The following is an 11,893-nucleotide window of genomic DNA, read 5'->3' as shown; positions in this document are numbered from 1 at the left end:
CTGTGTTATTGGAGAGGGCAGTTTCAGTTTCTCTAACATACAAATTGAGAATGCTTTGTGTGAAGCTTGATTGAACCCGGGCTGGGTTATAAGCCATGGAAAACAATGTTAGGGCAGGAAAAATTACATATAGACTGGTCAGACATAGATTTTTGTTGTTGTTGTTGTTACTTTACTTAGGATCAAAGGTTAGGGTAAGGTACAGGTGTATCCTCTTCCTGAGAACTTCCTGCTGAAGCACTTCAAGGCTTTCAGTGTCAGAATGCCTGAAAACTTATTTCAAATTGTTCGGAAAGCAAATATAGCAAAATGTTAATGGCTGAATCTAGATGGAGAATGTATGAAGACATATTCTCCTGTCCTTTGTAGTTTTAGAAATTGATATAAATTTCAAAAATAACAAGTAACATTTCTGCTATAGCTTTGCTTATCAAGAGAACAAAAGCTATAACTCATTTACCCAGAGAACACATCAGAAAATGTTAACAGCAGGTCTCACCCTGACCTCCTGATAGGGTTTCTCTGTATAGCTGTGTCTGACTTGGAACTTGCTCCGTAGACAAGGCCGACCTCAATTCAGACATCCTCCTGCTTCTGCCTCCGGAGTGCTGGGACTTAATTAAGAGTTTAAAACAGTAGTAGTTAGGGTCAACTATTCTCTCTGGCACATTTTAGGCACTGGGCTATAAACACCATGAATGGGGATGTGAAACCTGTTTTCTTTTTTTAAATTAAAATTAAATTTATTATTGTTTCGTGTGTTCAGAGAGGGCGACTTGTGGGTATCTCTCCTTCCACTCTGTGGGTCCCAGGGACAGAGGTCAGGCTGTCAGGCTTGGCAGCAGGCATCCGTCCGCTGAGCCTCTTCTTGGCCCTGTTTTCCCCTCACCACACAGCCTCTCTCTTGCACTTAGTCAACTGTTAGGAAGTAGGAGAGAAGTGTGATTTTTGTCAAATGAATGGTGATGTAAATGTAAAAATTCTGTTTACAATACTCTCTTCTAACTTCTGCATATCATGACATTTTGGAGTAAAAGTAAGAACACACTACTAATATCTGCACAACCAGCACCCTTACAATCACCTGTTAGTTCAGGAACTTAAATTTTCAATCGCTGGTTAGGCATGCTCAAGCCTATGTACCCCAAACTAAGTAACACCTAAGCCTACCTTAATATTTTCATACATTTATCAAGATGGTTTTAATCAACATTTTAAAAGCAATGGCTGGAGTTTATTACATATTTCATCACCAATGTAAAACCAAGCAGTTAGAATCCCAGAAGAGAAGCCTCTGGGGCTTTAAGGTTAGATTATGGATGGTTACAGATGACTCGGCTGTTTAACTTTTTTAAAAATTGAAACCAGTGGTCATCTATCACTTACATCTCAGAGTCAAGCGCTTTTGCAAACCCAAATAAGAACAGTATCCCAGAGAGTCCTATTGGTCTGCAGTTTCCCTGGGTTGATTTCATCCTTTAAAAATGTTAAAAATTCTGACATTCTCCAACACGAATAACAGCACTGTGAGATTATTAGGGATTTACTCAGCACATCAAAGGCTTTTCCTTTAACACCTGAAACTTATTACCTACTACTTTATCCATGTCTTTGCATATGGAACAGAGAATATAGTGGATCGCATAGTCAGTGATTGCTATGTTGTGGGTTCTTTTCACTTCCACCCTTCGCCCTTTCAACCCAGTAACACTAAATAGGAGAGAAAAAAGGATAGAAAGGAAAGGGGTTGACATATTGTTAAGACTACTTCCTGCTGATTCGGGGTGTGGAGCTCCTTGGGGCAAGATTGATCTTCATGATCAGGATAGGAGATCTAATTTCTTCTTCTTTGCACACAACTACTTAACAGAATTGTGACCAACAGCAAACAATCAACAATTCGCAACAACTAACCTTTTGGGGGCTCTAACATTATATACCCTCTGACGAGTCCCCAGAATTCCAAACATCACAGAAACTATCTGCAGCTGGCAAAAACATGCCACTGGTAGAGCACAAGGCAAATTCATAGTTGCAGAGGACAATCTGAAGCAGCTCCGTGTCCCACACCCGGCACTAAGACAAAAGTACATTCCTATTTCTGTGGTTTTAAAAGAAACCAAAATTCTCACTACAGCTTTGGTTCTAAGTTGAAGGATGGGGGGGGGGCGACCATTTCATTTTTAAAGCAAATTTCATTTTATTTAATTTCCTTTAAGCATTATTAATCTTAAAAATGTTATTCATTTAGAAAGTAATTGTCTACAATTTCATACACAATGCACTTTGATAACACTCTCCTTCCATTATCTTTCCTTACTCTCTTCCTAGACCCTTCTCTTTTGTGGCCAGTCCTCTTTCACTGGTCCTAAAATTCTTAGGCCAGAAGAACTTACTACACTAGAGCTTTGCTACGTGGGACTGGACAGTGTCCCATAGAGCCTGGGAATCGCTCTGCTTTGCTGCTCCAGAAGACTGAGTCAGTGGGATAGAATGGAATGGTCTCTTTTAGAAGACTCTGGGTGGAGCGCTGCTTTCCTATTCACTTGCTTTCCTGACTTTTGCTAAATCAATTTCTCAGGCCCCCAGCTTCCTCCAGTTTTAAAATATCACTAAGTCTAAACAAAGAGCTGAGATAAGAAAAAAATAATGGGTCAAATGTAGTATATTGGGTGGCATGTCACAGTATATGTGAAATTACTTGATAAAATTACAAAAATAATTCCATATATTTCAGTAGGGGCTGTGTAGGAAAGAATAAGCCATTGTGACTTTTATAAAATCAATGAACCAAGGAAATGAAAGACAAAAGCTCTGGTGGGAAAACAGCTTCTTATACTTGTCTATGAGAAAAGTACACAGCAACAAGAGATTTTATTCATATTGCTTTGAGAGTAAATGCAGCCTTTATGAACTGAGGGAAAATAAAAAAAGCTAAGATGTTACACTTTTAATAGTTGAAAACATATTGTTTTGGAAAGAATAAATGTGTGTGTGTGTGTATATATATATATATATATATATATATATATATATATCTCCTACTTTAAGCAGTTTATGATCAAATCATAGAGATAATTAGTTAGGCTAAAGTCTTATTTTAGAAAGAATCTGTCCTGAATATACTCATTTGGAGGCATTACTGTAGCCCAATCTTGGTGTTCAAATATAGACTACAAAAGGACACCCAAGGGACTGGAGAGATGGCTGAGTGGTTAAGAACACTGAGTGCTCTTATAGAGGTCTTGAGTTCAATTCCCAGCAACCACATGGTGGCCCACAACCATCTGTAATGGAATCCAGTGCCCTCTTCTGGTGTGTCTGAAGAGAGGGACAGTGTACTGATATACATAAATCTTAAAAAAAAAAAAGACACTGGAATTGTGGGCATTTCAGAGATTACACACTAAAAATAGAGGAATGTAATTGCTATTAATATAGTTGTGATGGCTATTCTTGGTTGTGAACTTGACTATAACTGGGATTAACTAAAACCCAAGAAGTTGGGTACATCTGTAAGGGAAATTTTCTTAAAAATTTTTTGAAGTGGGAAGACCTGCTTTTAATTGGATCTTCTGATGCGGGAAGACCCACCTTTAATCTGGGCCACACCTCCTATTGGTGGCCTATATAAAGCAAGTGGAAGAAGGAAGCTTGCTCTTTGAATGCTGGCTCTAGCTCGTATGGGTGAATCCATTCCTTCACTGGCATTAGAGCCCACTTATTTGGCATTCTAGTACATACTGAAAACCAGCTGAGGCATTCAGTCTCTAGACGGAACAACTACTAGAATCTTGGACCTTTCTTTGGTAGTCAGCCTTTGTTGGACTAGCTGGACCATAGCCTATAAGCTGTTCTAATGAATCCCTTTTCTGTAAGTTCTGTTCCTGTAGAAAGAACCCTAATACAATAGTAGATATACAAAAGATCCTCAACAGAGTCAATAACTGGGGAAATGTAAGTTAAAATTGAATTGAGTTATGCTCTACACTCAGCAGGATGGGAAGATGGAGTTTTTGCCTTCGGTTGTGAGGTGTGGAGCAATGGCATTCGTGTAACTAATGTGACCCTATCATGTTAGACGACCGACCACAAAGCATGATTTATTCATATTTATGACATACACTCTCAAGTACAGACTACACAGAAATTTATGTAGATGGGATGGAGTAGAGACTTACGGAATATTTGCAACAGCATTTATAATAGCCTGGAACTGAACCCAGACTCCTATCAACAACAAAATGGCTAAACAAACTGTTATATATTGCTACAATGGAATGCCGAATATTCAGGAATTAAAGGGAACAAATTTACAGCTATATGAACCTGAACAACATATGGGTTACATCAAGGTTGAGCAAATATGGTTAGCAGAACAGATTATACATATTATCTCCTTTACAGAACACTCACAAGAAAGGGAAAAATTAAACAACGTAATGCTTAGGGATGAACACCTGTGATCAAACAATAAAGAAAAGCAAGGAAACGATTGCCACAAATGTCAGAATAATGCTCACTCTCCCAGAAGGGAGAGCTGTGTTTAGGAAGGTCATTACAGGCTTTGGAGGCTTAGCAAACTCCACTTATTGGCCTGTTTGACTGCTTACATGGTAGTTTCTTTGATAATTACCCACAGCACACAATTGTCTTACGTTTTGAGTCTATTTCACAATGATGCTTAAAATTGGATGATGTGCTACGGTGCGTTTTTAGAAATTTTGCTGGTTAATCTGTTATATAGTGTTTAACAGTAGAAACCACTGATGTGGGATAATAAAACATTGAGTAGTTTCTTATACAAGCTCACTTTCAAGGAAAGAGTTATGAACTTTACACAGAGATCCCCTTGTCCCACTTTAACATAGTATATAGATGTTTATGACAAACTCGTAAGTCAGGAAAGAACCTGGTTAGTTGAAATACATTTTTTCTGATTTACTTTTTGGAAATCTGATTTAGCGGCTATATTTTTCCTCTAGATTATCAGACAATATGAGGAACTAAAAGGATATACAACAAATTGGAGATGTATGAATTCCTTCCTCTCCAGCAGCCAGTTGTAGACAGCTGTTTACTCCTGTTACCAGGCTGGGCAAGGAGGAGAATGGACTTTCAGTGAGCTTAGTGCAGCTACTATTCCTGAGGAGGTTGCTCAGGGCTCCTGTGAGTCTCATTCTGACCCTCACTGATGAGGTTCTAAATTGGAGCCACTGACAATGAGGCAGATCTGACTCTGACACTTCTCCGGGAGCATCCTTGGTTGTGGAGCTCTGATGTGGACTCTTTCCACTCAAAGTCCACAAACTTTAACTCTGAGGAGCTCAGCTTCCCCAAACTCCTCTGCATCTGTATTTTATTTAATTTCTGCTGTAAGGAGGAGAGTTCAACAAAAGGATTATGTTGCAGCTATGTTGGGCTATTGTTGAGTTGATCTGATTCCCTGTGAATCTTACTGGAATACAGCCTGCGAATGGATCATGTTTGTAGACACTCAAACCCAGGGTAATTAGGGCAAGTTGTTTGACGCCTGGGATTTCAGGTAGAGTACAGAGGGTCTGGTGCAACTTGCCTCTCCTTGCTTTTGTGGCCTCCTCCTCTCTCCTTTACTTTTTTTTTTTTTTTTTTTGTTTTTTGCTTTTTCGTCTCTGAACAAAAAAATGAACCCTTGATTTATCAACATAGACATTTTCTTGATCTATGTTGCATGAGGTGGTACAGCAGTGGCATAAACCTAGGCTTGCTTCTTAAATGTGTGCAGAGTGTGTTTGGCCCAATGTCCCATCACTGTTGCGTCCAGAGGGACGGGGTGCAGGCAGGTCCAGCCACACAACGGTTTCCCTTCATCTTAGCTGCTGCTTTAATCTCACTGTCACACCGCTAAGAAGGGTAGGTTCAAGACAGATTTCTGAACACTGTGGTTCTTTTATCTCGAAAATTCTTTTACTAGAGGACCATAGCTTAAATTTCACGAGTTTTTTCTTAAACTTATTTCCCAGACCAGAATCTGTAAGACAAACGGCTTAATAGATTTATTAATAACATACCTCTCCCCCCAACCCCCGGCCACTAACACACACAGTGGGAGAGGGAGGGAGGAAGGGAGAGAGGAGAGGTATTGAGTTAAGACTTGAGAGTCACCAAAATGTTTTGAAGACGGTAAGGGGCACTCTGATGAACAAAATCAGCTCTCTAAAAAGTTCCCCCAAATCTAAACGACAAACAAGAATGACTCTTAAAAGGGAGGCTGTTTTCCAACCCTGGTAATTTCGCCTCCTTTCCCACAAAAGCCTGAAGTTGCGACTCTCAACAAACAGCCTCTCATCTCTTTCCTTTCATTGCATGTGGCGGGTGGGGGTGAGGAGGGAGATGTATTACAACTCTCACGTTTCTACACTTCAATTTACAAAACGCTTGCGCTTCCACCATCACCTCGGAGTTCCGCTAAGGCTGTGCTAGAGGCAGGCTTGTATACACTTACACACACACACACACACACACACACACACACACACACACACACACACACACACTCACCCACAGAATGCCAGCGCCAGGTTTCACCCCACGCCACGGGCTTGTATACACTTATACACACACACACACACACACACTCTCACTCACTCCACAGAATGCAGCGCCAGGTTTCACTAAGGCTGTGCTAGAGGCAGGCTTGTATACACTTATACACACACACACACACACACACACACACACACACACACACACACACACACACACACACACTCTCACTCACTCCACAGAATGCAGCGCCAGGTTTCACCCCACGCCACGGGAAGGGTGGGGTGCTCGCTCCGGGGAGCAGGTGCAGCCTCTGGGCTGTAGGTTAACTTTTCCACCCGTCTCTCTGTTTGAAGATCTGCTCCGGGTCAAATGCCTCACCTTCGGGTGGTGCGCGCCCTAGCCCGGTCCCTGGCCTCCTCCTCACTCCTAGAGGAGCAGTTCGCACCTGCCCCGGAGGGAACGGCTACGGAGCTCTCTCTCCGCGCCCTAGGGTCAGGGGTAAGATTAGGCGGTAGCTTAGGCTCGCCTGGGCTCCTCCCCTTCCTCTCTTCAGTTCTGACGCGGCCGTAGAGGCGGCGGCGGAGGCAGCGGCGGCGGTAGCAGCAGCAGTCCCGCGGCCCGAGGCGCACCCACCCGCTCCCAGATCTCGACTTCCTCTTCCCTTGGTACGTCATCAGAACGCGCCACAGCCTCCCAGGGCGGGGTGGCTGGAGATGGGGAGAAAAGGCCAGCAAAGGAAGGCGCAGAGAGGAAGGGGAAGGGAGGGAGAGGAGAGCGGTTGCTAGGCGACTTACGTCATCGCTGGGCGCCGCTCTCCTCCCGCCCCTCTCTGGAGTGAGGCGAGAGCCCCGCACAGAGCGAGAGAGACAGCGAGCTGAGCTTCGGGCGCTGCCGCCGCCGCCGGTGAGAGCGAGTGAGTGAGCGAGCGAGCATCCGAGAGACCCGGCACCCGTGCACTGGCCGCCGCCGAGACCTTCGCCGCAGCCCGGGCCATCGGGAGCCGCGGCCGCCGTCTGCTCCCCCCCTTACCTTCCCGGCCGGCAGCGGCTGCTGCACACGCCGAAGCCGGAGCCCCAGCCAGAGCCGGAGCCAGAGCCGGAGCCGGAGCCCGCGGCCGGGGGGCAGGGAGGCGGCTGCCGCCGGTCGGGACTCGTAGCTGCTCAGCCGGGAGAGGACGCCCGCGAGGGGCTGGGCTTTCTGCCTCGCCCCGGAGTGTGGGGCGAAGGACCCCCCGAGGTGTAGGGAGGGGGTCCCGGCCGCCGCGACACATGCGGGAGCCGGGAGCGGGGGCGGCGCCGATCCGAGCCCGCCGGGTCCCCAGCCTTGCCGCCGTCCAGACCGGCCGCCCGGGGCCGTAGCATCCCATAGCGGAGTGTATGAACCGGGGCCCCCAGCCCAGGAGCCACCTCCGGGCCGGGGGGGCGGGGACCCCGATGTGAAACGGCCGCGGCGGCGTGGTGAGCGGCCCGGGCGCCGCTGTCCTCTCCTTCCCCTCCCCTCCCCTTCACCCCCTCTGGGGGGCTTCTCCTTGGGCCCGCCGCCGCACCCCGGCTCCTCGGCGGGACTCCAGGAGTTCTCGGCGCCCCCTCCCCGCCCCAGCCCCCCAGGGCTGCGGGGCCGGGGGGGACTCGGGGGGCCGGCTGTAGCCTCCGCCCAGAGGAAACTTTACCCAAACAAAATCTTCGAGCTTTCTGATTGTGACTGTCCCGGGACAAGTGGCCCAGGACGGGCTGAAGCCACAGCCTGCAGAGACCCAGGAAGAGAAAAAGCGGTGAGCGGGGCTGCTGCCGCTGCCGCCGCCGCCGCCTCAGCTTCTATCCCGGCAGCGCGGAAGAGACCCGGGTAGCTGCTCGGTGGAGCGACGCTAGCACCGCTTCTTAGTTCCGCGCCTAGCCTTCCGCAGCTGCCCGCCTCAGCCCGAAGGAGGAAGGGAGCCAGCCACATTGTCAGCGCCACCGCTCGTCTCTGAAGCGTGAGTGGACCCGAAGGAGGGGGGACATTATAAGGTGACAAGTGGGAGCGGGTGGGTGCTTTGATGGTGGAGTTGGGCTGTTTCTCGGGAGGGTTGGCAGTGGAGACCTTTCCTTTCTAATTTCGGGAGAAAGCGTCAGTTTGCAGGAGTAATGCAAGTACTCGGGCGTTTTTCTTAGAGGAGCTGTGTGGACAGCTCTGTCCTCTACCTTTTTCTGGCAACCTGATTCTGGCAGTGGTTTTTGTTTCAGGGAAACTCCCATAGATTCCCACGTGGGAATCACTTGAATCAACTCTTATTTTATTTTATTTTATTTTTTCCTTTCCTAACTATTGTTTTTGAAGTTGCCCTGGTTAGGAAGACCAATTTTAATTTTAGTGCAAAGGGGGGTTTGGTGCCCCCAGCGCTTCATTTCACAAGTCCACAGACTCCGATGTGTAGAGTGCTTGCTTGCATGTTTCATTTGACTCAGGAGAATCCGAGTTCCTAGGATGCACAACTTGCTGAAACTTACTTCAGGAGAACACTTGCAACTACTCTCTCTCTCTCTCTCTCTCTCTCTCTCTCTCTCTCTCTCTCTCTCTGGTCATCTATTTTAAGTGATAACACATTTCTACTAGGGACTGAAAGGACATGCATGCTGCTTTTCTTATTTGGCTCTACTTGTCAACATAGAAACTTGTACTTAGCACACCGAGTGCTAAATTAGAGGTACAGAAAAGTAATGTTTCAACTATGTAAGGTTAAACTAAACATCTTAAGGCAAGTACTGTGGGATTTTGTGTAACAAGGAACATAGTCAGTGTAAGACTGAGAACGCCGGTCCACCCAGACAACTAAATTTGGGCAGAATAGAGATCCTCCGTAGAAATGAATGGAAACCTGGGAGTATCCATTTATCTATCCATCCATTCTAATCTCTCCATTTAGGATCTTGATTAAATTTCTTTGAAAGTTTCTCACACTTCACAATGTTCTCCCTCCTCTTCTTAAAGTAAGGAACCTTCAAGTTTATTATTCTGCACTATGTAACAATTTACTTCTCTTTGTCCTGCCTTCTCAATCTTTCAGGATACAGTTTCTTTGAGGAATGCTAAAACACTGTGAGCTAATCTTACATTTCTTATAGACTTTGTTTGATTTCTCCTATCATCTGTTCCAACTTTTTTTTTTAAAGACAGTTTTACTATGTTACCTTGGCTGTCCTGGAATTATCTCTGTAGATCAGGCTGGCCTAGTATTCACAGAGATACACCTGCTTCTGCCTTCTAAGTGCTGGCTGGAATTAAAAGGTGTGTGTCCTGACTGCCAGCCATGTTGCAACTTTTGTGCCCCCCCCCCCATTTCTTTGGCTATCTTTACCCTCTTTCTGGGGTTCTAGCTCTTTTATGTTTTGTTAGATACTTTGTTCTTCTTATGCTTTTACAAAACACCTTACATTCTACTTAAATGGCATGAAAATATTGAATGGTAAATTTCTTTAGATTTAGAATAAAACACATTTTTTGATCTGCTAACCTTACTTTGTTACCCTGAGAAAGTCATGTATTCCAGCTTTGAAAAAGATGATACTTGAGAAACTTAGACTTGCATAGTTTGCTTCTTGGAAAGAAGGAGAGAATAAACCAGAAGTGGTACTTTGAGTTTGTATTGCATCTGGTCAAAGTTGCTTACCAATTGGAGGACCTGCTTTGTGTGTAAACTGGTTTTAAATTGTGGAAATACTTTACTGTAATAAGAAATAAGTAATAAGAAAACATTTGCTACTTTCAGTCTTTGAGGGTGCCTTTTCTTACCAATACCAGAGGCAATCAATATAAATTGTACAAAACTTTAGGAAAGATTGGGCTGGTGTGATAGCTCCGTGGGTAAAGCTGCTTGCTGCATAAGTCTAAGGACATGTAGTCCAGAGGTGGAAGGAGAAAACTTAACTGTACAGAGTTGTCCTCTGACCTGTGCTGTGTGCATGAACATGTTATAGTAGTAGTAGTAGTAGTAGTAGTAGTAGTAGTAGTAGTAGTAAAGTAATAAATACATTTCTTAAAAATGTAGGAAAGGGGGACATGTGTCACCATTATTACTCTTAAGGTCACTATATGTCAGGGAATGCCATTGCACATTTTTATTAGGGAAATACTGATTTTGGATGACCCAGGAATAATTGGAGTGTCTGAGCCAAATCGTGGAAAGGCTCTTTTAGGAAGAAAAGAACGTACACAAACAAAACTAAAGACTTAGAGTCAGAGTATGTAAAAGGGGAGATCTAATTGGGAAGCTAGTTTGAAAGGAATACCTACTGAGTGGGGAGGTTCTTGACTAGGGTTAAGGCCAGTTTGTGCTGTTTAAAAGAATTTGAAAACTGTTCCAAAGAAGGTAGTTTCGATTGTGAGAAATTATATTTTAGGACAGACATTATACTGGCTTTAGGATTTTGTTTCATTAGGAGATTAACATTTTTACACTATGGTCATCTAGGGGGCAGCACAGAAGGAGACATGAAAAAGGCAATTTGAATGGCTAGTAGTTTCTCATGAGCAAATCAGAAACGAGGTAGCAGACGACTGCTTTGGATGTTGAATTTTGGGTTAAGAGCTGGGTATCCATATAGTTCCCGTGTTAGCTCATTGTTTCTTCTCTCTCTTTAAAACTCTTTTTTCCCTTTCTTTCTCCTCTTTTGACTCTTTCTCTTGTGCCAGGCTGACCTTGAACTTGCTGTGTACTTTTTACTTATAATCGCCCTGCCTGGACTTCTTGAATGCTAAATGGACTGGTGTGTGCTGCCTGCCATTTCTTGTTTTGTAGTGCTGGGGATAGAATCTAGGGCTTTGTGCATGCTAGGCAGGTACTTTACCAACCGAGCTACATCCTCAGGACCCACCCCACGTAGCTTTCAAGACTGCCAAGTAGTTTGGGTAATATGCTGACAGTGCAGGTGGATGGGAGTCATTTTTAAGTGTTTAGGTTTCTAAGATTCCTGATACGAAGTTAAGAGCTGAAAATGAGTTTTAAATGTTGGGGACTGGAGCAGAGTTATGTCGGTGTAAGCACTGGCGTCAGTCAAAAGGGGAGAGACTCCCCAGAAGATGTGCTTGGGGAGTGAGTGGGAATGGCAGTTGAAAAGAGGAGCAGCCTCTTAACAGAGTGGCCACTCAGTAGCTCCCAGGGCATGGAGCTCTGGTTTAGAAGTTGTTACAGGTTTTCAATAGCACATTTAGATCCCAAGACAGATAAATTCAGAAAACACAGGACCTTGTTAGGGAACTTATAAATAAAATGGAAGGTTTTTTACAATTTCCTTGCACTATAATAATCTTAGTCTTCATTATACTAATGAAGTGGGGCTAAAAATTGATGAAAGGGAAGGCTGTTTCTCTTACTTCAGAGATGTGCATC

At 44.6% G+C, this 11,893-nt stretch overlaps 1 protein-coding gene and 1 long non-coding RNA gene across 4 annotated transcripts in view; one reads left to right on the top strand and one right to left on the bottom strand.

The window, feature by feature from the left end:
* Window positions 1-4,077: 4,077 nt before the first annotated feature.
* On the bottom strand, window positions 4,078-7,178 carry LOC116896734. Its single transcript, XR_004387364.1, has 2 exons — window positions 6,907-7,178; window positions 4,078-6,010 (listed from the first exon to the last, which is right to left on the bottom strand). It is a non-coding gene; the product is annotated as an uncharacterized LOC116896734 (long non-coding RNA).
* A 182-nt stretch (window positions 7,179-7,360) lies between these two features.
* Window positions 7,361-11,893, top strand: part of Fbxw7 (F-box and WD repeat domain containing 7) — a 184,084-nt gene continuing 179,551 nt past the window's right edge. For all 3 annotated transcript variants that reach the window (XM_032898158.1, XM_032898156.1, XM_032898155.1), the window contains exon 1: window positions 7,361-8,500. The gene's annotated coding sequence lies outside the window, so the exon portion shown is untranslated. The remainder of the gene's footprint in view (window positions 8,501-11,893) is intronic.

Source organism: Rattus rattus, chromosome 3 (genome assembly GCF_011064425.1).
Source record: "Rattus rattus isolate New Zealand chromosome 3, Rrattus_CSIRO_v1, whole genome shotgun sequence".
NCBI lineage: Eukaryota > Metazoa > Chordata > Mammalia > Rodentia > Muridae > Rattus > Rattus rattus.
Note: the sequence above shows the minus strand (reverse complement) of the source record. Positions and strands in the feature narration are given on the sequence as shown.